Genomic DNA, 27,729 nt, shown 5'->3' on the forward strand with positions numbered 1-27,729 from the left:
GGGGCTCACGGACACTTCAAATGGAAAAGGGGGCTATTTACAGGGGATAGATAGTTTGTGACGTCACCCGTGGTGTGCGGTAACAGGGACTACCGCCGCTACCGATGGAAGTGCCAGGGGGCAGATAGAATGGGGGCAGCCAGATGACGTTTCCCTCCACAGGTAGGGAAGGCCCCCGGATGCTGGATAGTGGGGTGCAGGGGAGCACAGGGCTAGGTGGTAGCAGGGGAGAACCATGTACTCACTCAGACGGCGTCGTTGACGAAAAGCAGACTCTGACAACAAGGTAAACCAAGTCTCTTGGTGCCGCTGCCCTCTTAGGGGAGCCCGCCCGGGTATCCGTTCCCTACAATACTGCCTGATGGTCCGGAGCCTGCCTCCGTGCACAAATTTAGAAGTGTTTAGGTGGCCCGTAGGCATAAAGCTGTCCGGGCCCCGCTCCCTACTATTGGTAGTGGAGCTGTGCTCTTAACTGCTCACGCTTGGGATTTCTGTGTGCTGCTTAGGTTGGAAAGCCCTATCCCCCTCGTTGCGCTAGTGCCCCTGATGTCTGAGCTTCGTGGGGACAGTCCATAAAGTCACTATCCTCCGCATGTTAATTGTCGGGTTGCTTGACGCTACTCCCCGACCTAGGGTACAGTACCCCGCCGTGCTTCGGTCTCGGACCGGCTATTGAACTCGAGCTCCTGACCGACCTCCAAGACCAGGTCTAGGAACCCAACGCAATATCCCGCGACCGGGTCTCCGACTCCTCCGGGCCCAGAACACCGTCTGCAATCCAACCTTGAACTCAACTTTCCTGGGAGCTCCAATCCCCAGTTTCCTCTCCCTTTCAGAGTCACTACTCCCTTTCCTCTCACTTTGCTCCCCTGGAGCTGACTACTCCCTTTCCTCTCACTTTGCTTCCCTGGAACCGACTCCTTGTCACCTCCCACCAGTCTGCCTAATCCCTAGGTGGGCGGCCCTATTCCAGCTCAGCAGCCCACTGGTGTGTCTGACAGGGTGAGGTGTGAAGTGTGGTTGGGGTTTTGGATGCTGATGGAGGCAGTACTATAGGTTGGGAACCCAGAACCAAGAGGGGTTGAGTCCTGCACTAAGGATAAAGAGCTTGCAGTACCATGTGACACCCTGACTAGTCCAGGGGCGTCACATGAGCGCTCAGCCTAGCAAAGGATAAATTTAAGCTGCCCCATATGGCAATCTTTGGGAGGCAGAATAAACAAATCAACAGCAGTTGAAGAATTGGCTTTATTTGTTTTTTAACGCCGTTCACGGTGCGGTATAAGTGATTAGGTGGCGTGGCTTTATTCCTCAATTAAGTATGATTACAGCGATGCCAGGTTCATAATTTTTTTTTAGGTTTGGCTATTATCACACTAAAAAATGTTTTTTTTCCACAAACAATGTACAGCAGATGGCAATAAAGTTAAAATTTAGCTTTTAATTAAGTCTATTAAAACCAACTCATGGTCTAGTATTCACCCGTGCAAGAAATCACACAAATTTAGACGGACACAGACAATTGGGTATTCAATTCCAGGATATATTCAAAAACCTCACTGGAAGAAAATAGGTCAGATATCAATTACTCCTATGGTATCTCATTATCAAATACTTTTATCCAAAGGGTAGTGTAATTACACACAATATCTGCTTTTTACCTCAAATTGCTGTTTTACCTCTGGCAGAAATAGGGTATGATATTTCACCCATCCTCTCTGGCAGAAAAAAATTAATAGATATTACCTTAAATGGGACATGATGCTCAATGTAAATTCAGCCCAAAGGTAATAGCTAGAATAAGCTCAATGCCCTCCTTTTTTTTCTTCCCAACGCGTTTCCTCTTATCGATTCATCAGGGGAAAGTATTATATGGAGGCTTATTAGAGGAGCATGGGACCTATATTGCCCTGGGTGTGAGCTTCATAACACACCGGGTCCAGGGACCACGCTTCTTGTGGAGTCCACATAAAAAGCTTCCAGCATTTTATGTGGACTCCACAAGAAGCGTGGTCCCTGGACCCGGTGTGTTATGAAGCTCACACCCAGGGCAATATAGGTCCCATGCTCCTCTAATAAGCCTCCATATAATACTTTCCCCTGATGAATCGATAAGAGGAAACGCGTTGGGAAGAAAAAAAAGGAGGGCATTGAGCTTATTCTAGCTATTACCTTTGGGCTGAATTTACATTGAGCATCATGTCCAATTTAAGGTAATATCTATTAATTTTTTTCTGCCAGAGAGGATGGGTGAAATATCATACCCTATTTCTGCCAGAGGTAAAACAGCAATTTGAGGTAAAAAGCAGATATTGTGTGTAATTACACTACCCTTTGGATAAAAGTATTTGATAATGAGATACCATAGGAGTAATTGATATCTGACCTATTTTCTTCCAGTGAGGTTTTTGAATATATCCTGGAATTGAATACCCAATTGTCTGTGTCCGTCTAAATTTGTGTGATTTCTTGCACGGGTGAATACTAGACCATGAGTCGGTTTTATTAGACTTAATTAAAAGCTAAATTTTAACTTTATTGCCATCTGCTGTACATTGTTCTATTCCTTGGTAATAATTTTTTTCCACAAAATAAAGGTTTTTTGCATCACTAAGGGCTATAGCTTTATTATTTTTCTGCCAATTGCCCCTGCATTCACCATGATGTTCTTATACTTCCTTGGTCAGGAACCATTTCTCTCCTGAGGTATATGCATACATCCATGCTCGTGAAGGGGTTAAAAGGTAATATTAAAGACTTAAAAAAAAAAAATGTTCCTAAGCACTTACAGGCTGATAGTTGCTACCAATCCACCTGTTTTGAGTGGAGCCATTGTTTATAAGCACAGAGCAGCCACAGACTCCTCCTTCCGGTGATAACATTTCTTCGTCAACAGAGCAGAGGCTTCTTTTCTGCTCTGTTCTGCAGACGGGGCAGGACAGCCGACATCATGCTGATGGCAGCTGGCTCCCCACTGCCTAACTGTTTTAAGAGGAAGGAGCACAGTATGCCTGTGCCTGGTATCTTTCCGGAAGGATAGGGCTACAAAGAAGATGTAAACTCTCTGTATTATCTCTTTCTCTCTGTCTCTCACCAGAAGAACTGGAGGAAACATGGCTGCAATGTCACATTACAGATTATATGACCACATTCACCTCAGACATCATATACTAGTGTAGTATCAGCTCCTATGTGCCACCGCCATGCCAGCAGTCGGCGCCACTCGGATCCAGGGCCTATGGTATGGCTCGAGGGGTTCCCCAACCTGGGGGTCGCGCGGACACTCCGAATAAAAGGGGGGCGTATTTGTACGGGGTTGATTGTAGATTGTCTGTGACGCCACCCACGGTGTGTGGTGAAGTGGGACACCACCGCTGCTGTTGTGGGATACCCGGGGGAGATGTAATGGCAGCCGGATGTTAACCCCTCCATGGGTAGGGATGGTAGCCCTGGGGCCCAGTGTCTCTGTGCAGGGTATGGTGACGGCAGGGCCTTGCACGCCCAGATGGACCAGGGGATAGTTGGTTACTCACTATTGAATGAATCACACGAGTCTTTTAGTAAACCAAGGTGCTGGTGGCCGGCCGCTGTGGCCGGTTGTACTCTGGTCCGCTCACCCGGGCTGGTGGTCGCTGTCCTTTCCTCTGCACTGTTTTGTGTGTTCTGGGCTGCCTGGTTTGGAACTCAGGAGTCCGCTCCCGGCTTTTTGTGTGCCTAAGGAGCCATGCCCACTGACGCTGACCCGTGGGATCTATGGGCCCTGGTGGTTGCCCTATCCCTCTCTGTGGGTGGTTGTCTGCTTTTGGGACTTTGGTTGGGACAGAACCTATAATCCTGCCCTTAATCGGTTAATTAGCTAGGCCGCTGTTTTCGGTCCTGGCTTCAGGGTCCGAGTACCCCCTCTGTGCACGGTTTCCGGTCGGGTCTCCGGGGTCAGTACCGGTGGGCTTCAACCCTTCTCCGGTCCTCCTCGGATCTGCCGAGCCATCTTTCCGTCTCCTGCTGATGGAGACCACCATCTGCCACCTAGCCAAGGTACCAGGGCTCCGACCCTGGCACTGTTCAACTTGAACTTCCTCTGCTGGAGCTACACCTAGCTCCATCCCACACTCCTCTCAAATTGAACTACAAACTTAATCTGACTCAGAACTATTTTTTTCCCGCCCCGGGCTGTCTAGACCCCCTAGGAGGGCGTTCCCTAACCGCCTGCTCCCGCCCACTGGTGTGCCTGTCTTGCCCTAAGGGAGGGAGACTAGGGTTTCAGGTCGGCTGTATGTTACCTAGGTGAGTGATGGTGTTATGCGGGGGCCTATGTGTGACTACCTGGTTTTGCCCGGGCGTCACACCTACATCATATATGTAATCAATATTACCTCAGAAATTCATGTAGCCACCATTTTCCTTCATGTGTTGGCTACAACTTACCTCAGAATCTGCAGATGCTGCTACTGTGTGACTTCACTGCAGACATAAAAGATATATCACACATTACTGCTGAGTTATACAGATTTTCCATGACTTCTGGGCATCTGGTCACTGTATCATAAGGGGAACAATGGATGTGTGAAGATAGCTGCCATCACTGTGGAATAGTGGGGGACAGAGCATGGGCACATATCATGTCTGCCATTACTGTGCTCTCTATGTGGCAGCTGGGCAGTCACATGTCCTAGAGGCACTGGTGAGAGGAGCAGCTGGAGCCAGGGGTGTTATATGTATGTGATGAGGGTCTGCACTGCATGTCAGTATTTGTGGGTGTCTGCACCAAACTGCACAATAATGATCTTCTCAGATTATTCCATTTTTGATAGATTTTTTTCTGCCTTTTCCCCATTATTTCATGTGTTTTTGGTGCAGATGTAAAAACACATTTTTAAGTTTTTTTTATAGTACAGAAAAGCTTTGATTCTGCACTTAAAAATGTAATTTCAGTTTTTTACATACATATTTTAATTTTTTTAAGCTCCACATAGAAGGCACTAAAAATATAGCACCAAAAGTGCACAGTTCAGCAGAGTCTTTATGTAGCGCCCCTGAAACCATCAGGGTGCTACAAGGTTCTGCATCCCCAAAAGGATGTAGGGCCTACCCTCTTAGGGACCAAGAACTCCAGTGCCAATACCAACAAAAACCCAGGCAATCCCACTATTCCCAAACAATCCCCTGTGACATTCCTGTGGTAACCAGGTGTCACAAAAACAAGGTAACAGCTCGGGTCCTACATGACTGTGCCAGTCATTACACACACACTAGCACACCAGGACATTTAGGCTATGTGTCCACGGTAGAATGTACCTGCGGATTTTTCTGCATGAAAATCCGCGACTTTCGCGGCAAATCCGCACCTTATTTTTGCCGCGGATTTGCCGCGGATTTACCGCGGATTACCGCGAATTTGCCGCGGATTTTGATGCGGATTTTTTTTTTTCCCCATTCTATACCCAAAATCCGCACCAAAATCCGCAACAATAATTGACATGCAGCAGATTTTTCCGGATCAAAATCCGCGGCAAATCCGCCGCGGAAAAATCCGCAGCATGGACACAGCATTTCCAAAATGCCATTGAAATGGCTTGGAAGTGCCGCTGCTGCAGATTTTCGGCAAATCCGCGGCAAATCCGCGGCAAAATCAGCGGTAAATCCGCAGCGTGGGCACATAGCCTTACACTCCCAACCAAAGTGGGAGTCCCTCCCATATTAGATCCAGATGACAGGGCTGAGCACTGAAAGATGACAGGCAACCAACTGGGAAGGGAGAGACCAGACCTGGGGAGTGTTAGGCTATGTGTCCACGGTAGAATGTACCTGCGGATTTTTCTGCATGAAAATCCGCGACTTTCACGGCAAATCCGCACCTTTTTTTTGCCGCGGATTTACCGCGGATCAAAATCCGCGGCAAATCCGCCGCGGAAAAATCCGCAGCATGGACACAGCATTTCCAAAATGCCATTGAAATGGCTTGGAAGTGCCGCTGCTGCAGATTTTCGGAAAATCCGCGGTAAATCCACGGCAAATCCGCGGCAAAATCCGCGGTAAATCCGCAGCGTGGGCACATAGCCTTAGTGAGTAGTCAGAGAAAGAAAGTGAAAGAGGAAGGAGATGAGGAGAGAAGTGTGCGAGTAAGGCCTAAGCCACACGGTGAGAAAAACAGTGCGAGTGGAGTGCGATAAAACATCGCATTCCCCTCAGACCAATTCTAGCCTGTGTGTCAGCACACATGAGCGATTGTTTTCTCAGCCCTAATCGGACTGAGAAAACAATCGCAGCATGCTGCGATTGTAATCCGAGACTCTTTGGCGGGCTTTGCACGTTGCGACATTGCACGTGCGATGTCGGTGGGGTCAAATCGAAAGTGACGCACATCCGGCGTCGCAGTCGATATCGCAACGTGCAAATCCTTTTTGATATGATGAACGAGCGCAAAAGCGTCGTTATCGTATCATCGCTGCAGCCTCCGACATTTCCATAATGCCGGTGCAGCGACAGGTGCGATGTTGTTCCTCGCTCCTGCGGCAGCACACATCGCTGTGTGTGAAGCCGCAGGAGCGAGGAACTTCACCTTACCTGCCGCCGGCTGCAATGAGAAGGACGGAGGTGGGCGGGATGTTTACATCCTGCTCATCTCCGCCCCTCCGCTTCAATTGGCCGCCTGCCGTGTGACGTCACTGTGACGCCGCACGACCCGCCCCCTAAGGAAGGAGGCGGGTCGCCGGCCAGAGGGACGTCGCACGGCAGGTATGTGCGTGTAAAGCTGCCGTAGCGATAATAATCGCTACGGCAGCTTTCACTAGATATCGAACGTGCGACGGGGGCGGGACTATCGCTGCAGCATCGGTAACACATTGTTACTGATGTCGCAGCGTGCAAAGCCCGCCTTTCTCTCGCACCCATTCAAGTGAATGGGACGAGAGAAAAATCGCACTGCACTCGCGGTACACCGGTGTACCGCTAGTGCAGTGCGAGAATGGCAATAGCCGGCTATGCAGGAGAGAGGGAAAGAAATCCCTCCCACCCCTCCTCACTGCCGGCCCGCCTCCCGCAGCTGAGGTCTGCTCCACGAACGGACCTCAGTTGCAAGGACACACGCATGACACTTGGCTCTGCTGTACTGCCAGCACGAGCCGAGTGTCATGCAAGTGGATCGCAGTAGTCCCCGTGTGGCCCCAGCCTAAAGCTGGGGCCACACAGGGATTACTGTGATCCCCTCGCAAGACACTCGTCTCACGCTGGTGTGATGCCCTGGCCTATCAGGTCGTCACAAGGGTGCCGTGCAATCTTCCCTTCTGCATGGTACCCGCTCCTCCTTGGTTACGGGTCCTGTTACTTTGGTGTTGCTACCAACAGGTGTACACAAATCCTGAGGAACACTCTGCACCACACCCACCAAACACCCATTGGGCAGCCTGAGGGGAATAGGGCCATCCAGATGGAGGGCTGGTAGAAGGAATGCAGAAGTGTCAGTGCAGTTAGTGAAATGTAGAGTTGAAGAGTGGAGGTGGAAGGAGAGACAGCGGTGATGACTCGCCCACCCCAGGGCTCTGGGACACCCGGTGCCGGGCTGGACTAGTCCGGGGGTAGTCAGCGGTGGCAGGGCTCGGCTCCGTGACCCTGGCGGGGTCAAGTAATATGACGGCTATGGGGGTGGTAATTATTAAAGTTTGTGGAAATATTCGTGACGCCACCTGTGGATTGCGGCTATGGAGCCGCCGCTGCTGGAGAGGGCCTCCGGGGCTGATGTAATGGCAGCTGTGATGGTTCTGCTCCCCGCAGGTGGAGCGGTACCCCGGGGCAACCGTTGGTGCCTATGAAAGTCTATGCAATGGTGGGGGTGGTGCAGGGCCAATCAGGTAGTGTAAAGAACCGACACAAACAACAGTCTCTTTACCTTCTTTTCTTTTACTTGGCAACAGTTTAGTCCTGGGAGACTGTCACAGGTGGTAAGGGTGCTCCGGTTGGCCTGGAAGTACCTGGGGTTATCTCCTTGGCCAGTCGAGTAATGAGGTCTACTCCCTGTTCTTTCTCTTCTTCTACAGGACCCTGCAATCTTGGTTTAGCAGTGGCCCTCTTGCTGCTGGGACTTGTAGTACATCCCTTTCTCCGTGTGGTAGGCTGCACAGGCCCTCTCTGGTGCTTCTTTGCTGGAGTCCACACTGGGCCCCTGTGATGCAGCTGGACCCTCGGATTCTTTATGGGGCCAGGGGACCTGCAGTCCTCCTGCCCATCATATTCGGCTACCGGGGAAGGGTTTTACACCCTGGCAACCACAGACTCCGACTTCTGAAGTTTTGTTGCGTGCTCTTCTGAGGTGAACAGGTTCTGACCCGTCCTCCTCTAGCGTCTTCTCTATGTGCCTCGCTATGGCTCCTGTTTTCCTGGGTTGAGCTAACCTAGCTCCAAACCCCAGCTCACAAGACCGTACTACTCAGCTCCTCTCTCCTTGAACTTCCCTCACAGACTACTTAACTCCTCCCTCAGGTCAGAGCTTAAGGAAGTGCTCCCTGGAACTCCAGGTTTAGAGCTCCCTCTGCTGGCCTGAGGGAGAAAAGGTTTTGAATGTTGGTACTTACTGGCCAATAGACTTCCCCAATTACCTCCAGGCTCATCATTAAGCCTTTAGAGGGGCAACACTGTTGTGGCAACCAGATGCTGGGGCGCCACAGTGACAGTCCAGGTCACGCTTTGGAGCTGGGCTCCTGTACCTGTCCCAGGTGCCAGACGTTGGCCTGGCCAGAAGGAGCTGGAACCCCGGTCGCAGGCGGTAGTGGCAGGGAGCACGGTGCTGCTAAAGAGAGAGCAGGCCGGCTGCTACAACCGGGCAGGGACCCGGGGCACGATGGGGTCTAGGCTGGGAAGTAGCTTCACGCAGCCCAGTAATTCACCTGACGTGAACGGAATCTTCAGGAACCATTCCCCACCCGCTCCAAAATCGGGGTACTAGCGCAACGAGGGGGATAGGACTTCCCACAACCGTCCAGAAAATCCCAAGCGTGAACCCTGAGAGCAAGCTCACCCTACTGGCCACGCAGGTGAGTGGGACCCGAAACGCTTCAAGTGTAAGGGATCCACACATAGGACACACAGTGCCAAGGGACAAGGCTTCAGGTCAACAGGCAACACCAAGAGGACACGGACCCAGCATGCCCATCCAAGGAGTAGAGTGCTCAAGAGTTTGGTTTACCTGGTGTCAGCATCAGTGACTTTGGAATGTGTGAGTACGCGTTATCCCCCTTGCACCCGACGGGTTCCCCACGCTACCCATCACTGGGCCCCGGGACACCACTCCCCTGCCCATCGAGGAGTTAACAACTTCAACTGCCGCACACCAGCATCCCCGGGTCCCAAAACTGGCAGCGGTGGTCCCTCATGTTACCACACACCGTGGTTGGCGTCACGAACATTATCCTAAAATAATCCCCCTTTTTATTTCGAGAGACCACGCAACCCCGCCTCGGGTCCGGAGACCCCTCGAGCCACTGCGGATCTGGATCCAAGCAGCCTGTCGGCTGTCGCGGGGGCGGCACATTGGCAGTACAGTAGAGCCGAGTGTCATGCGAGTGTCCCTGCGACTGAGCTCCGATCGTGCGAGTGGACCTCAGCTGTGGGGGGCGGGCCAGCACTGAGGAGAGGTTGGCCGACACTGCGGAGGGGAGGTAGGGATTTATCTCCCTCTCTCTTCCGTTGCCGGCTATTGCCATTCTCGCCCTGCACTTGCGGTACACCGGTGTACTGCGAGTGCAGTGCGATTTTTCTCTCACCCCATAGACTTGAATTGGTGTGAGAGAAACAATGATCGCATTACAGTTACAGAATGCTGCGATTTTTTTCTCGGTCCAATAAGGGCTGAGAACATAATCGCACATGTGGGCTGACACACAGGCTAATATTGGTCCAAGTGGAATGCGATTTTTTATCACACACCACTTGCACCGACTTTCATGCCGTGTGGCTTAGGCCTAAAGGAAAGGCGTCAAGATAGACCAAAGACTCTTGAGACACATAGAAAGTAGCAAAGAATCTGCAAAGACCTGAGTAGCAAGAACAGCTGCTCAGAGGAAAAAAGCAGCTGGAGAGCAAGAGAGAACAAGCTCCAAGGACAGAGGGATCCTGTGGGGTGGACATCAAGGGCTCCCAGTACTTTTGCACGCACGGGTTGCCAATCCAAGAACAGACAAGGACTTCAAGCCATCTGTTAACTCTGCCAGGCGGGTGGGTTTTCAAGACTCATCTGCCACCACTAACATCCGAGGCATCAGCAGCAAAGGGAATAGTCCAGGCTGCCTGCGGTAGGACCCAGACACCAGGAGGACCTCCAAGTGCTCCACGCCAGGGAAGACCCACATTCACCAGAGTGCACAGGTGGAGAGTGGCACCAGGTTGGCAGACACAGCCATCGGAACACGGGCACACCTGGTATCCAGTACTGTCTCCAGGGCGTAAATCCAGTGAGTAAAAAACATCAACCTGCACTCCCTGTCTGCACTGCTTCCTTGCGCTGCTCCTCCACATTAACCCTTCACCTACCATCAACGCTGATCACATCCATCATCCCCAGTGGGAATCCGCAGCGGCGGCCCCATCATTCCTGGCCGCAAACCGCGAGTCGCGTAATCGGACTTTATTTTTATTTTATTTAAAATTGGTCGACAGTGCCCTCGGATCCGGAGCCCCTCGGGCCACGGAGGGCACGAAACCCCCATGCAATGGTACCCAGCTAGAGTGGGACCAATGGATGGCTGCCTAGAGGTGGAGCCAATCCAGTTCACTAGTTCACCAGGTGGGAGGGGCAGACTGTGGAGAGTAGTTAGTGTATGAGTTGACAGTAGTAGAGTGGAGGTGAGAGTGAAGCAACGTCCTGACTAGAGATGAGCGAACCGGCCGTGGTTCGGCTCGAGTTCGGTTCGTCGAACGGGGTCCCGTTCGAGTTCGGTTCGGCGAACGTTCGACGAACCGAACTCGAACCGCATAGGAAAAAATGGCAGGCAATCACAAACACATAAAAACACCTAGAAAACACCCTCAAAGGTTTCCAAAAGGTGACAAAAAACTCACAACACAACACAAACACATGGGAAAGTGACAAGGACATACTCATGGGAAAACAAAAGAGCTGGACAAGGAAAAAGAGGAGGAGACACAGATATAGGCATGGCACGCCCTTCTAAAATCATGTAAAACACCACAAGGTGACTCCAAGCGGAGTTCTCCCTTTTTTCCAAAAATTGGGCCACACACACCCACCCCTTCAGTGGCAGCACTTGTGCCCCAGTTGTACAATTAACAGGTAGAGTTGCATCAAGCACATTCAAAAATACGCCATACTTAACCGTCCCCAGGAGGACACCGTGGTAGGTAGCTAAGTCTTTGCTGAACCATGACTTGTTCATCTTGGCTCCTTTTAAAAAACACAGCAAGCAAGGGTTACTCCAAGCGGAGTCTCCCTTTTTTTCCAAAAATTGGGCCACACAGACACTCACCCCTTCAGTGGCAGCACTTGTGCCCTAGTTGTATACTTCACAGCTAGATTTGCATCAAGCACAATCAAAAATATGCCATACTTTACCGTTTCCAGGATTACCCCGGGGTAGGTAGCAAAGTTTTCCTGATCCCAGATTTGTTCATCTTGGATCATTTTTAAAAACAATGTAAGCAAGGGTTAATCCAAGCGGAGTCTCCCTTTTTTCCAAAAATTCAGCCGCACAGATATTCACCCCTTCAGTGGCAGCACTTGTGCCCCAGTTGTACACTTCACAGCTAGATTTGCATCAAGCACAATCAAAAATACGCCATACTTAACCGTTTCCAGGATGACCCCGGGATAGGTAGCAAAGTCTTTCCTGATCCCAGATCTGTTCATCTTGGAACATTTTTATAAACAATGTAAGCAAGGGTTACTCCAAGCGGAGTCTCCCTTTTTTCCAAAAATTGGGCCACACAGACACTCACCCCTTTAGTGGCAGCACTTGTGCCCCAGTTGTACACTTCACAGCTAGATTTGCATCAAGCACAATCAAAAATACGCCATACTTAACCATTTCCAGGATGACCCCGGGGTAGGTAGCAAAGTTTTCCTGATCCCAGATTTGTTCATCTTGGATCATTTTTAAAAACAATGTAAGCAAGGGTTACTCCAAGCGGAGTCACCCTTTTTTCCAAAAATTGGGCCACACAGACACTCACTCCTTCAGTGGCAGCACTTGTGTCCCAGTTGTACACTTCACAGCTAGATTTGCATCAAGCACAATCAAAAATACGCCATACTTAACCATTTCCAGGATGACCCCGGGGTAGGTAGCAAAGATTTCCTGATCCCAGATGTGTTCATCTTTGATCATTTTTAAAAACAATGAAAGCAAGGGTTACTCCAAGCGGAGTCTCCCTTTTTTCCAAAAATTGGGCCACATAGACACTCACCCCTTCAGTGGCAGCACTTGTGCCCCAGTTGTACACTTCACAGCTAGATTTGCATCAAGCACAATCAAAAATGCGCCATACTTAACCGTTTCCAGGATGACCCCGGGGTAGGTAGCAAAGTCTTTCCTGATCCCAGATCTGTTCATCTTGGAACATTTTTAAAAACAATGTAAGCAAGGGTTACTCCAAGCGGAGTCTCCCTTTTTTCCAAAAATTGGGCCACACAGACACTCACCCCTTCAGTGGCAGCACTTGTGCCCCAGTTGTACACTTCACAGCTAGATTTGCATCAAGCACAATCAAAAATACGCCATACTTAACCGTTTCCAGGATGACCCTGAGGTAGGTAGCAAAGTCTTTCCTGATCCCAGATCTCTTCATCTTGGAACATTTTTAAAAACAATGTAAGCAAGGGTTACTCCAAGCGGAGTCTTCCTTTTTTCCAAAAATTGGGCCGCACAGACACTCACCTCTTCAGTGGCAGCACTTGTGCCCCAGTTGTACACTTCACAGCTAGATTTGCATCAAGCACAATCAAAAATACGCCATAATTAACCGTTTCCAGGATGACCCCGGGGTAGGTAGCAAAGTTTTCCTGATCCCAGATTTGTTCATCTTGGATCATTTTTAAAAACAATGTAAGCAAGGGTTACTCCAAGCGGAGTCTTCCTTTTTTCCAAAAATTGGGCCACATAGACACTCACTCCTTCAGTGGCAGCACTTGTGTCCCAGTTGTACACTTCACAGCTAGATTTGCATCAAGTACAATAAAAAATAAGCCATAATTAACCGTTTCCAGGATGACCCCGGGGTAGGTAGCAAAGTCTGTCCTGATCCCAGATCTGTTCATCTTGGATCATTTTTGAAAACAATGTAAGTAAGGGTTACTCCAAGCAGAGTCTCCCTTTTTTCCAAAAATTGGGCCACATAGACACTCACCCCTTCAGTGGCAGTACTTGTGCCCCAGTTGTACACTTCACAGCTAGATTTGCATCAAGCACAATCAAAAATACGCCATACTTAACCGTTTCCAGGATGACCCCGGGGTAGGTAGCAAAGTTTTCCTGATCCCAGATTTGTTCATCTTGGATCATTTTTAAAAACAATGTAAGCAAGGGTTACTCCAAGCGGAGTCTCCCTTTTTTCCAAAAATTGGGCCACACAGATACTCACCCCTTCAGTGGCAGCACTTGTGCCCCAGTTGTACACTTCACAGCTAGATTTGCATCAAGCACAATCAAAAATACGCCATACTTAACCGTTTCCAGGATGACCCCGAGGTAGGTAGCAAAGTCTTTCCTGATCCCAGATCTGTTCATCTTGGAACATTTTTAAAAACAATGTAAGCAAGGGTTACTCCAAGCGGAGTCTTCCTTTTTTCCAAAAATTGGGCCACACAGACACTCACCTCTTCAGTGGCAGCACTTGTGCCCCAGTTGTACACTTCACAGCTAGATTTGCATCAAGTACAATCAAAAATACGCCATACTTAACCGTTTCCAGAATGACCCTGGGGTAGGTAGCAAAGTTTTCCTGATCCCAGATTTGTTCATCTTGGATCATTTTTAAAAACAATGTAAGCAAGGGTTACTCCAAGCGGAGTCTTCCTTTTTTCCAAAAATTGGGCCACATAGACACTCACTCCTTCAGTGGCAGCACTTGTGTCCCAGTTGTACACTTCACAGCTAGATTTGCATCAAGCACAATCAAAAATACGCCATACTTAACCATTTCCAGGATGACCCCGGGGTAGGTAGCAAAGATTTCCTGATCCCAGATGTGTTCATCTTTGATCATTTTTAAAAACAATGTAAGCAAGGGTTACTCCAAGCGGAGTCTCCCTTTTTTCCAAAAATTGGGCCACATAGACACTCACCCCTTCAGTGGCAGCACTTGTGCCCCAGTTGTACACTTCACAGCTAGATTTGCATCAAGCACAATCAAAAATACGCCATTCTTAACCGTTTCCAGGATGACCCTGAGGTAGGTACCAAAGTCTTTCCTGATCCCAGATCTCTTCATCTTGGAACATTTTTAAAAACAATATAAGCAAGGGTTACTCCAAGCAGAGTCTTCCTTTTTTCCAAAAATTGGGCCGCACAGACACTCACCTCTTCAGTGGCAGCACTTGTGCCCCAGTTGTACACTTCACAGCTAGATTTGCATCAAGCACTATCAAAAATACGCCATAATTAACCGTTTCCAGGATGACCCCGGGGTAGGTAGCAAAGTTTTCCTGATCCCAGATTTGTTCATCTTGGATCATTTTTAAAAACAATGTAAGCAAGGGTTACTCCAAGCGGAGTCTTCCTTTTTTCCAAAAATTGGGCCACATAGACACTCACTCCTTCAGTGGCAGCACTTGTGTCCCAGTTGTACACTTCACAGCTAGATTTGCATCAAGTACAATAAAAAATAAGCCATAATTAACCGTTTCCAGGATGACCCCGGGGTAGGCAGCAAAGTCTGTCCTGATCCCAGATCTGTTCATCTTGGATCATTTTTAAAAACAATGTAAGTAAGGGTTACTCCAAGCAGAGTCTCCCTTTTTTCCAAAAATTGGGCCACATAGACACTCACCCTTTCAGTGGCAGTACTTGTGCCCCAGTTGTACACTTCACAGCTAGATTTGCATCAAGCACAATCAAAAATACGCCATACTTAACCGTTTCCAGGATGACCCCGGGGTAGGTAGCAAAGTTTTTCTGATCCCAGATTTGTTCATCTTGGATCATTTTTAAAAACAATGTAAGCAAGGGTTACTCCAAGCGGAGTCTCCCTTTTTTCCAAAAATTGGGCCACACAGATACTCACCCCTTCAGTGGCAGCACTTGTGCCCCAGTTGTACACTTCACAGCTAGATTTGCATCAAGCACAATCAAAAATACGCCATACTTAACCGTTTCCAGGATGACCCCGAGGTAGGTAGCAAAGTCTTTCCTGATCCCAGATCTGTTCATCTTGGAACATTTTTAAAAACAATGTAAGCAAGGGTTACTCCAAGCGGAGTCTTCCTTTTTTCCAAAAATTGGGCCACACAGACACTCACCTCTTCAGTGGCAGCACTTGTGCCCCAGTTGTACACTTCACAGCTAGATTTGCATCAAGTACAATCAAAAATACGCCATACTTAACCGTTTCCAGAATGACCCTGGGGTAGGTAGCAAAGTTTTCCTGATCCCAGATTTGTTCATCTTGGATCATTTTTAAAAACAATGTAAGCAAGGGTTACTCCAAGCGGAGTCTTCCTTTTTTCCAAAAATTGGGCCACATAGACACTCACTCCTTCAGTGGCAGCACTTGTGTCCCAGTTGTACACTTCACAGCTAGATTTGCATCAAGCACAATCAAAAATACGCCATACTTAACCATTTCCAGGATGACCCCGGGGTAGGTAGCAAAGTTTTCCTGATCCCAGATGTGTTCATCTTTGATCATTTTTAAAAACAATGTAAGCAAGGGTTACTCTAAGCGGAGTCTCCCTTTTTTCCAAAAATTGGGCCACATAGACACTCACCCGTTCAGTGGCAGCACTTGTGCCCCAGTTGTACACTTCACAGCTAGATTTGCATCAAGCACAATCAAAAATACGCCATACTTAACCGTTTCCAGGATGACCCCGAGGTAGATAGCAAAGTCTGTACTGATCCCAGATCTGTTCATCTTGGATCATTTTTAAAAACAATGTAAGTAAGGGTTACTCCAAGCAGAGTCTCCCTTTTTTCCAAAAATTGGGCCACATAGACACTCACCCCTTCAGTGGCAGTACTTGTGCCCCAGTTGTACACTTCACAGCTAGATTTGCATCAAGCACAATCAAAAATACGCCATACTTAACCGTTTCCAGGATGACCTCGGGGTAGGTAGCAAAGTTTTCCTGATCCCAGATTTGTTCATCTTGGATCATTTTTAAAAACAATGTAAGCAAGGGTTACTCCAAGCGGAGTCTCCCTTTTTTCCAAAAATTGGGCCACACAGATACTCACCCCTTCAGTAGCAGCACTTGTGCCCCAGTTGTACACTTCACAGCTAGATTTGCATCAAGCACAATCAAAAATACGCCATACTTAACCGTTTCCAGAATGACCCTGGGGTAGGTAGCAAAGTCTTTCCTGATCCCAGATCTGTTCATCTTGGATCATTTTTATAAACAATGTAAGCAAGGGTTACTCCAAGCGGAGTCTCCCTTTTTTCCAAAAATTGGGCCACACAGACACTCACTCCTTCAGTGGCAGCACTTGTGTCCCAGTTGTACACTTCACAGCTAGATTTGCATCAAGCACAATCAAAAATACGCCATACTTAACCTTTTCCAGGATGACCCCGGGGTAGGTAGCAAAGTTTTCCTGATCCTAGATGTGTTCATCTTGGATCATTTTTAAAAACAATGTAAGCAAGGGTTACTCCAAGCGGAGTCTCCCTTTTTTCCAAAAATTGGGCCACATAGACACTCACCCCTTCAGTGGCAGCACTTGTGCCCCAGTTGTACACTTCACAGCTAGATTTGCATCAAGCACAATCAAAAATACGCCATACTTAACCGTTTCCAGGATGACCCCGGGGTAGGTAGCAAAGTCTGTCCTGATCCCAGATCTGTTCATCTTGGATCATTTTTAAAAACAATGTAAGTAAGGGTTACTCCAAGCAGAGTCTCCCTTTTTTCCAAAAATTGGGCCACATAGACACTCACCCCTTCAGTGGCAGTACTTGTGCCCCAGTTGTATACTTCACAGCTAGATTTGCATCAAGCACAATCAAAAATACACCATACTTAACCGTTTCCAGGATGACCCCGGGGTAGGTAGCAAAGTTTTCCTGATCCCAGATGTGTTCATCTTTGATCATTTTTAAAAACAATGTAAGCAAGGGTTACTCCAAGCGGAGTCTCCCTTTTTTCCAAAAATTCGGCCACATAGACACTCACCCCTTCAGTGGCAGCACTTGTGCCCCAGTTGTACACTTCACAGCTAGATTTGCATCAAGCACAATCAAAAATACGCCATACTTAACCGTTTCCAGGATGACCCCGAGGTAGGTAGCAAAGTCTGTACTGATCCCAGATCTGTTCATCTTGGATCATTTTTAAAAACAATGTAAGTAAGGGTTACTCCAAGCAGAGTCTCCCTTTTTTCCAAAAATTGGGCCACATAGACACTCACCCCTTCAGTGGCAGTACTTGTGCCCCAGTTGTACACTTCACAGCTAGATTTGCATCAAGCACAATCAAAAATACGCCATACTTAACCGTTTCCAGGATGACCCCGGGGTAGGTAGCAAAGTTTTCCTGATCCCAGATTTGTTCATCTTGGATCATTTTTAAAAACAATGTAAGCAAGGGTTACTCCAAGCGGAGTCTCCCTTTTTTCCAAAAATTGGGCCACACAGATACTCACCCCTTCAGTGGCAGCACTTGTGCCCCAGTTGTACACTTCACAGCTAGATTTGCATCAAGCACAATCAAAAATACGCCATACTTAACCGTTTCCAGAATGACCCTGGGGTAGGTAGCAAAGTCTTTCCTGATCCCAGATCTGTTCATCTTGGATCATTTTTATAAACAATGTAAGCAAGGGTTACTCCAAGCGGAGTCTCCCTTTTTTCCAAAAATTGGGCCACACAGACACTCACTCCTTCAGTGGCAGCACTTGTGTCCCAGTTGTACACTTCACAGCTAGATTTGCATCAAGCACAATCAAAAATACGCCATACTTAACCGTTTCCAGGATGACCCCGGGGTAGGTAGCAAAGTTTTCCTGATCCTAGATGTGTTCATCTTGGATCATTTTTAAAAACAATGTAAGCAAGGGTTACTCCAAGCGGAGTCTCCCTTTTTTCCAAAAATTGGGCCACATAGACACTCACCCCTTCAGTGGCAGTACTTGTGCCCCAGTTGTATACTTCACAGCTAGATTTGCATCAAGCACAATCAAAAATACGCCATACTTAACCGTTTCCAGGATGACCCCGGGGTAGGTAGCAAAGTTTTCCTGATCCCAGATTTGTTCATCTTGGATCATTTTTAAAAACAATGTAAGCAAGGGTTACTCCAAGCGGAGTCTCCCTTTTTTCCAAAAATTCGGCCACACAGATACTCACCCCTTCAGTGGCAGCACTTGTGCCCCAGTTGTACACTTCCCAGCTAGATTTGCATCAAGCACAATAAAAAATACGCCATACTTAACCGTTTCCAGGATGACCCCGGGATAGGTAGCAAAGTCTTTCCTGATCCCAGATCTGTTCATCTTGGAACAGTTTTAAAAACAATGTAAGCAAGGGTTACTCCAAGCGGAGTCTTCCTTTTTTCCAAAAATTGGGCCACACAGACACTCACCCCTTCAGTGGCATCACTTGTGCCCCAGTTGTACACTTCACAGCTATATTTGCATCAAGCACAATCAAAAATACGCCATACTTAACCGTTTCCAGGATGACCCCGGGGTAGGTAGCAAAGTTTTCCTGATCCCAGATGTGTTCATCTTTGATCATTTTTAAAAACAATGTAAGCAAGGGTTACTCCAAGCGGAGTCTCCCTTTTTTCCAAAAATTGGGCCACATAGACACTCACTCCTTCAGTGGCAGCACTTGTGTCCCAGTTGTACACTTCACAGCTAGATTTGCATCAAGCACAATCAAAAATACACCATACTTAACGGTTTCCAGGATCACCCCGGGGTAGGTAGCAAAGTCTTTCCTGATCCCAGATCTGTTCATCTTGGAACATTTTTAAAAACAATGTAAGCAAGGGTTACTCCAAGCGGAGTCTCCCTTTTTTCCAAAAATTGGGCCACACAGACACTCACCCCTTCAGTGGCAGCACTTGTGCCCCAGTTGTACACTTCACAGCTAGATTTGCATCAAGCACAATCAAAAATACGCCATACTTAACCGTTTCCAGGATGACCCTGGGGTAGGTAGCAAAGTTTTCCTGATCCCAGATTTGTTCATCTTGGATCATTTTTAAAAACAATGTAAGCAAGGGTTACTCCAAGCGGAGTCTTCCTTTTTTCCAAAAATTGGGCCACATAGACACTCACTCCTTCAGTGGCAGCACTTGTGTCTCAGTTGTACACTTCACAGCTAGATTTGCATCAAGTACAATAAAAAATAAGCCATAATTAACCGTTTCCAGGATGACCCCGGGGTAGGTAGCAAAGTCTGTCCTGATCCCAGATCTGTTCATCTTGGATCATTTTTAAAAACAATGTAAGTAAGGGTTACTCCAAGCAGAGTCTCCCTTTTTTCCAAAAATTGGGCCACATAGACACTCACCCCTTCAGTGGCAGTACTTGTGCCCCAGTTGTACACTTCACAGCTAGATTTGCATCAAGCACAATCAAAAATACGCCATACTTAACCGTTTCCAGGATGACCCCGGGGTAGGTAGCAAAGTTTTCCTGATCCCAGATTTGTTCATCTTGGATCACTTTTAAAAACAATGTAAGCAAGGGTTACTCCAAGCGGAGTCTCCCTTTTTTCCAAAAATTGGGCCACACAGATACTCACTCCTTCAGTGGCAGCACTTGTGCCCCAGTTGTACACTTCACAGCTAGATTTGCATCAAGCACAATCAAAAATACGCCATACTTAACCGTTTCCAGGATGACCCCGAGGTAGGTAGCAAAGTCTTTCCTGATCCCAGATCTGTTCATCTTGGAACATTTTTAAAAACAATGTAAGCAAGGGTTACTCCAAGCGGAGTCTTCCTTTTTTCCAAAAATTGGGCCACACAGACACTCACCTCTTCAGTGGCAGCACTTGTGCCCAAGTTGTACACTTCACAGCTAGATTTGCATCAAGCACAATCAAAAATACGCCATACTTAACCGTTTCCAGAATGACCCTGGGGTAGGTAGCAAAGTCTTTCCTGATCCTAGATCTGTTCATCTTGGATCATTTTTATAAACAATGTAAGCAAGGGTTACTCCAAGCGGAGTCTCCCTTTTTTCCAAAAATTGGGCCACACAGACACTCACCCCTTTAGTGGCAGCACTTGTGCCCCAGTTGTACACTTCACAGCTAGATTTGCATCAAGCACAATCAAAAATACGCCATACTTAACCATTTCCAGGATGACCCCGGGGTAGGTAGCAAAGTTTTCCTGATCCCAGATTTGTTCATCTTGGATCATTTTTAAAAACAATGTAAGCAAGGGTAATTCCAAGCGGAGTCTCCCTTTTTTCCAAAAATTGGGCCACACAGACACTCACTCCTTCAGTGGGAGCACTTGTGTCCCAGTTGTACACTTCACAGCTAGATTTGCATCAAGCACAATCAAAAATACGCCATACTTAACCATTTCCAGGATGACCCCGGGGTAGGTAGCAAAGTTTTCCTGATCCTAGATGTGTTCATCTTTGATCATTTTTAAAAACAATGTAAGCAAGGGTTACTCCAAGCGGAGTCTCCCTTTTTTCCAAAAATTGGGCCACATAGACACTCACCCCTTCAGTGGCAGCACTTGTGCCCCAGTTGTACACTTCACAGCTAGATTTGCATCAAGCACAATCAAAAATACGCCATACTTAACCGTTTCCAGGATGACCCCGGGGTAGGTAGCAAAGTCTTTCCTGATCCCAGATCTGTTCATCTTGGAACATTTTTAAAAACAATGTAAGCAAGGGTTACTCCAAGCAGAGTCTCCCTTTTTTCCAAAAATTGGGCCACATAGACACTCACTCCTTCAGTGGCAGCACTTGTGTCCCAGTTGTACACTTCACAGCTAGATTTGCATCAAGCACAAAAAAAATACGCCATAATTAACCGTTTCCAGGATGACCCCGGGGTAGGTAGCAAAGTCTCTCCTGATCCCAGATCTGTTCATCTTGGATCATTTTTAAAAACAATGTAAGTAAGGGTTACTCAAAGCAGAGTCTCCCTTTTTTCCAAAAATTGGGCCACATAGACACTCACCCCTTCAGTGGCAGTACTTGTGCCCCAGTTGTATACTTCACAGCTAGATTTGCATCAAGCACAATCAAAAATACACCATACTTAACGGTTTCCAGGATCACCCCGGGGTAGGTAGCAAAGTCTTTCCTGATCCCAGATCTGTTCATCTTGGAACATTTTTAAAAACAATGTAAGCAAGGGTTACTCCAAGCGGAGTCTTCCTTTTTTCCAAAAATTGGGCCACACAGACACTCACCCCTTCAGTGGCATCACTTGTGCCCCAGTTGTACACTTCACAGCTAGATTTGCATCAAGCACAATCAAAAATACGCCATACTTAACCGTTTCCAGGATGACCCCGGGGTAGGTAGCAAAGTTTTCCTGATCCCAGATGTGTTCATCTTTGATCATTTTTAAAAACAATGTAAGCAAGGGTTACTCCAAGCGGAGTCTTCCTTTTTTCCAAAAATTGGGCCACATAGACACTCACTCCTTCAGTGGCAGCACTTGTGTCCCAGTTGTACACTTCACAGCTAGATTTGCATCAAGCACAATCAAAAATACACCATACTTTACGGTTTCCAGGATCACCCCGGGGTAGGTAGCAAAGTTTTCCTGATCCCAGATGTGTTCATCTTGGATCATTTTTAAAAACAATGTAAGCAAGGGTTACTCCAAGCAGAGTCTCCCTTTTTTCCAAAAATTGGGCCACACAGACACTCACCCCTTCAGTGGCAGCACTTGTGCCCCAGTTGTATACTTCACAGCTAGATTTGCATCAAGCACAATCAAAAATACGCCATACTTAACCGTTTCCAGGATGACACCGGGGTAGGTAGCAAAGTTTTCCTGATCCCAGATTTGTTCATCTTGGATCATTTTTAAAAACAATGTAAGCAAGGGTTACTCCAAGCGGAGTCTTCCTTTTTTCCAAAAATTGGGCCACACAGACACTCACCCCTTGAGTGGCAGCACTTGTGCCCCAGTTGTACACTTCACAGCTAGATTTGCATCAAGCACAATCAAAAATACGCCATACTTAACCGTTTCCAGGATGACCCCGGTGTAGGTAGCAAAGTCTTTCCTGATCCCAGATCTGATCATCTTGGAACATTTTTAAAAACAATGTAAGCAAGGGTTACTCCAAGCGGAGTCTTCCTTTTTTCCAAAAATTGGGCCACACAGACACTCACCCCTTCAGTGGCAGCACTTGTGCCCCAGTTGTACACTTCAAAGCTAGATTTGCATCAAGCACAATCAAAAATATGCCATAATTAACCGTTTCCACGATCACCCCGGTGTAGGTAGCAAAGTTTTCCTGATCCCAGATTTGTTCATCTTGGATCATTTTTAAAAACAATGTAAGCAAGGGTTACTCCAAGCGGAGTCTTCCTTTTTTCCAAAAATTGGGCCACACAGACACTCACCCCTTCAGTGGCAGCACTTGTGCCCCAGTTGTACACTTCACAGCTAGATTTGCATCAATTACAATCAAAAATACGCCATACTTAACCGTATCCAGGATGACCCCGGGGTAGGTAGCAAAGTCTTTCCTGATCCCAGATCTGTTAATCTTGGACCATTTTTAAAAACAATGTAAGCAAGGGTTACTCCAAGCGGAGTCTCCCTTTTTTCCAAAAATTCGGCCACACAGACACTCACCCCTTCAGTGGCAGCACTTGTGCCCCAGTTGTACACTTCACAGCTAGATTTGCATCAAGCACAATCAAAAATACGCCATACTTAACCGTTTCCAGGATGACCCCGGGGTAGGTAGCAAAGTTTTCCTGATCCCAGATTTGTTCATCTTGGATCATTTTTAAAAACAATGTAAGCAAGGGTTACTCCAAGCGGAGTCTCCCTTTTTTCCAAAAATTGGGCCACATAGACACTCACTCCTTCAGTGGCAGCACTTGTGTCCCAGTTGTACACTTCACAGCTAGATTTGCATCAAGCACAATCAAAAATACGCCATACTTAACCGTTTCCAGGATGACCCCGGGGTAGGTAGCAAAGTCTTTCCTGATCCCAGATCTGTTCATCTTGGATCATTTTTAAAAACAATGTAAGCAAGGGTTACTCCAAGCAGAGTCTCCCTTTTTTCCAAAAATTGGGCCACACAGACACTCACCCCTTCAGTGGCAGCACTTGTGCCCCAGTTGTACACTTCACAGCTAGATTTGCATCAAGCACAATCAAAAATACGCCATACTTAACCATTTCCAGGATGACCCCGGGGTAGGTAGCAAAGTCTTTCCTGATCCCAGATCTGTTCATCTTAGAACATTTTTAAAAACAATGTAAGCAAGGGTTACTCCAAGCGGAGTCTCCCTTTTTTCCAAAAATTGGGCCACACAGACACTCACCCCTTTAGTGGCAGCACTTGTGCCCCAGTTGTACACTTCACAGCTAGATTTGCATCAAGCACAATCAAAAATACGCCATACTTAACCGTTTCCAGGATGACCCCGGGGTAGGTAGCAAAGTCTTTCCTGATACCAGATCTGTTTATCTTGGAACATTTTTAAAAACAATGTAAGCAAGGGTTACTCCAAGCGGAGTCTTCCTTTTTTCCAAAAATTGGGCCACACAGACACTCACCCCTTCAGTGGCAGCACTTGTGCCCCAGTTGTACACTTCACAGCTAGATTTGCATCAAGCACAATCAAAAATACGCCATACTTAACCGTTTCCAGGATCATCCTGGGGTAGGTAGCAAAGTTTTCCTGATCCCAGATTTGTTCATCTTGGATCATTTTTAAAAACAATGTAAGCAAGGGTTACTCCAAGCGGAGTCTTCCTTTTTTCCAAAAATTGGGCCACATAGACACTAGAGTTGAGCGCGGTTCGCGGTTCGAGGTTCTCCAGTTCTAGGCTCGAGTGATTTTGGGGCCTGTTCTAGATCGAACTAGAACTCGAGCTTTTTGCAAAATCTCGATAGTTCTAGAAACGTTCGAGAACGGTTCTAGCAGCAAAAAAACAGCTAATTCCTAGCTGGCTTTCCGCTGTAATAGTGTAAGTTACTCTGTGACTCACACTATTATGAAATTTCAGTGTATAGTGTGCGTGAACAGCGCCTTCAGATCACTGCTGTTTGTATAATGGCGATCGCCATTTTTTTTTTTTCCTTGTCTTCCTTCCCTAAGCGCGCGCGTCTTGTGGGGCGGGCCAGCATGTCAGCCAATCCCAGACACACACACAGCTAAGTGGACTTTTAGCCAGAGAAGCAAAGGCATGTGTGATAGGATGTCCATGTCACATGTCCCTGCATTATAAAACCGGACATTTTCCTCCAGGACGCCATTATCTCTTCTGCGTCTTTGGTGTCAGACATCACTGTCGCAGCTCCGTCCTTTGTCCTATCGCCGATACAGCTGTATGCGCTCCATACACAGCGCTAGACAGCTTAGGGAGAGCACTTTCTATCAGTCCTTTTAAGGGCTCAAACCGGTAGGGTCAGAGCCATAGGTGACAGGTCCTGAAAGCAGAGACAGCGTCTGTGTAGCCAAGGTCAGGGATTTCGTCACTGCATTTCACCATTAGGAGGGAATAGAAAGGCAGGCTTCCATTCCTCTACCCAGAGCCCCACAATCCTGGCACTGTACCCTCCTGTCCTCTGCACACTCCAACTCTTTTTAACTAAGCCATTATGCTAGCAAACAGTCAGTGTACCTAGTGGCATCCTAAACGTGGCTATAGGACTTTTGTGTAGTCACAGTAGTGCAAAGATATTTGCAGCACGTCTGCCTGCATTGCACACTCCAACTCTTTTTAACTAAGCCATTATACTAGCAAACAGTCAGTGTACCTAGTGGCATCCTAAACGTGGCTATTGTACTTTTGTCTAGTCACACTATTGCAAAGATATTTGCAGCACCTCTGCCTGCATTGCACACTCAAACTTTTTTTAACTAAGCCATTATACTAGCAAACAGTCAGTGTACCTAGTGGCATCCTAAACGTGGCTATTGTACTTTTGTCTAGTCACACTATTGCAAAGATATTTGCAGCACCTCTGCCTGCATTGCACACTCAAACTTTTTTTAACTAAGCCATTATACTAGCAAACAGTCAGTGTACCTAGTGGCATCCTAAACGTGGCTATTGTACTTTTGTGTAGTAAAACTAGTGGAAAGATATTTGCAGCATGTCTGCCTGCATTGCACACTCCAACTCTTTTTAACTAAGCCATTATACTAGCAAACAGTCAGTGTACCTAGTGGCATCCTAAACGTGGCTATTGTACTTTTGTCTATTCACACTATTGTAAAGATATTTGCAGCACCTCTGCCTGCATTGCACACTCAAACTTTTTTTAACTAAGCCATTATACTAGCAAACAGTCAGTGTACCTAGTGGCATCCTAAACATGGCTATTGTACTTTTGTCTAGTCACACTATTGCAAAGATATTTGCAGCACCTCTGCCTGCATTGCACACTCAAACTTTTTTTAACTAAGCCATTATACTAGCAAACAGTCAGTGTACCTAGTGGCATCATAGAACTGGCTGTTGTATTCCATTAGTGCCCCACTGGTGCCAAGCTATTTCTATCACCTCTGCATGACACCCTCCTGCTCTGTTTTTAATAAGCTATAATGATAGCAAAAAATACTGCCATTTAGTGGCATCATAGAACTGGCTGTTGTATTCCATTAGTGCCCCACTGGTGCCAAGCTATTTATAGCACCTCTACATGACACCCTCATGCACATTTTGCTACGCTAATGTTATAGCAAACTCAGGGAATTCATTGCTGCATTTGATAATTCGGAGGGATAGAAAGTCAGGCTTCCTTTAGCTTTTCCTTCTGTTCATAGACAGCATCTCCAAGAGCAATTTCTCCTCCACGTCTAAGTGTGGAGAGGCAGGTAGTGCGCATGCGTGTGCCGATTTACCCCAGCTGCAGCCTAATTACAGTGTTTCGCCTAGTGAGTATGCTCAGCCTGACTGTGCCATTCCTGACGCTAAGTCTTCATTTCGGGATACAGCGCATGCTCCCACACTAAGTGTGAAAAGCCTCTTTGCACAGGTACTTGCATTCCGTGCCGGGTCTAAGTCCTGTTTTGTGCCTAGACACCATGCTAAAGCTGATAGTCTTTTTTCAGAGACTGTATTTAATGCTACTGAGCATGCTCAGGCACTTACTGCATCAGGAACTAGGTCCGGTAATGAACTCTTTGGCCCTGCCCCTGATGTGGGGGTCCCATATAGACCACAGGGCATCAGGTGTCCTCCCAAATGGCTTGCAGAGGCCCACCCCCATGACTTGTCACCGCATTATTGATAGTCAGACGATGACTGGTGAGGTGTTTGGGTCATGGCAGCCATGAGGTCATCATTGAAGTTGCTGTTCCAAATAGGACGCTAGTTATGCCACTCATGACGTGTCAATCTACTTTTGTCTCCAGGAGGTGCATTGTGGTTCACCCTGGTTTGGGTCGGACCCAGGTTATAAAAGGGGCTGGAGCCAACAAGGAGGTGCGCAGTCTTCTATTATGCTCCGAAAGAGCACACCTCCATGTGTTGAACCCATTGCGGCTTTAGGCCAGAGGTAGGCAGGGATAGGGTGTCGATGCAGGCCACCACCACAGTTGGTAACGCAGAATGGTTAAGACCAGCTCCTGTCCTACCAGTCCTGCTTGTGCAGCCCAGTGGCATTAACAGGCCTGCTGCTGCTGATGCGCCTGCTGTCCACAGGTGTGCCCCTACGCACACCTTCAGCGTACTCAATGGCCCCTGTGTTGTTAACAGGGAGTTCCTGGGCTGGGTGGGCATGTGGACCCTGTGACGCTAACAGGGCTCCCAGTCTCCAGATCCGAATGGCGTCTAACTCGGTTCAGGCTACTATTAGTTTCATAGCCACACAGCTCTGTATCCTCCACCAAACCTTCCAGTTGCCAACCTCTCCTTTTCCAACTGGGAGCACGGTGGACACTGACTGCTGATGGGGATATATACCTTTCTCTTTCTTTTCTTATTAATTTTCGTTATATAGCGGTAACATAGTATATACCACTTTATCCAAATCTGCCAGTCCCACTGTAACAGATGGTGTTTCTTCAGCAAATGTTACTGTTGCTTAACCACCAAATCCACGGACCAAAACTTTTTTCCCCTTTCCAACACACCTGTTCCCCTTTCCACCAGCATCTGTCCTTTTTCAACTCATTTTGGTATATGACCAAAAGTGCAACTCTGCAGGGACACCGTACTCAACGCCATCTCAGCACAGCAGCCAGCCCTCGGTCCCTCAGATGTGGACAAGTAAAAGACCATTTCCTCCTATCCATGACAAAGCGTTGAGATTCACTCTGTGCAGCACTGGTGTTTAGTGGAAAAGCAGATCTAAGATTGCGTACCACATTCTGCAGATACTCCTGTATACGTGCGTCCATTTCTATGGCAGGAATTATTTTGCCAAATTTT

This window comes from Anomaloglossus baeobatrachus, chromosome 2 (assembly GCF_048569485.1).
Source record: "Anomaloglossus baeobatrachus isolate aAnoBae1 chromosome 2, aAnoBae1.hap1, whole genome shotgun sequence".
Lineage (NCBI taxonomy): Eukaryota > Metazoa > Chordata > Amphibia > Anura > Aromobatidae > Anomaloglossus > Anomaloglossus baeobatrachus.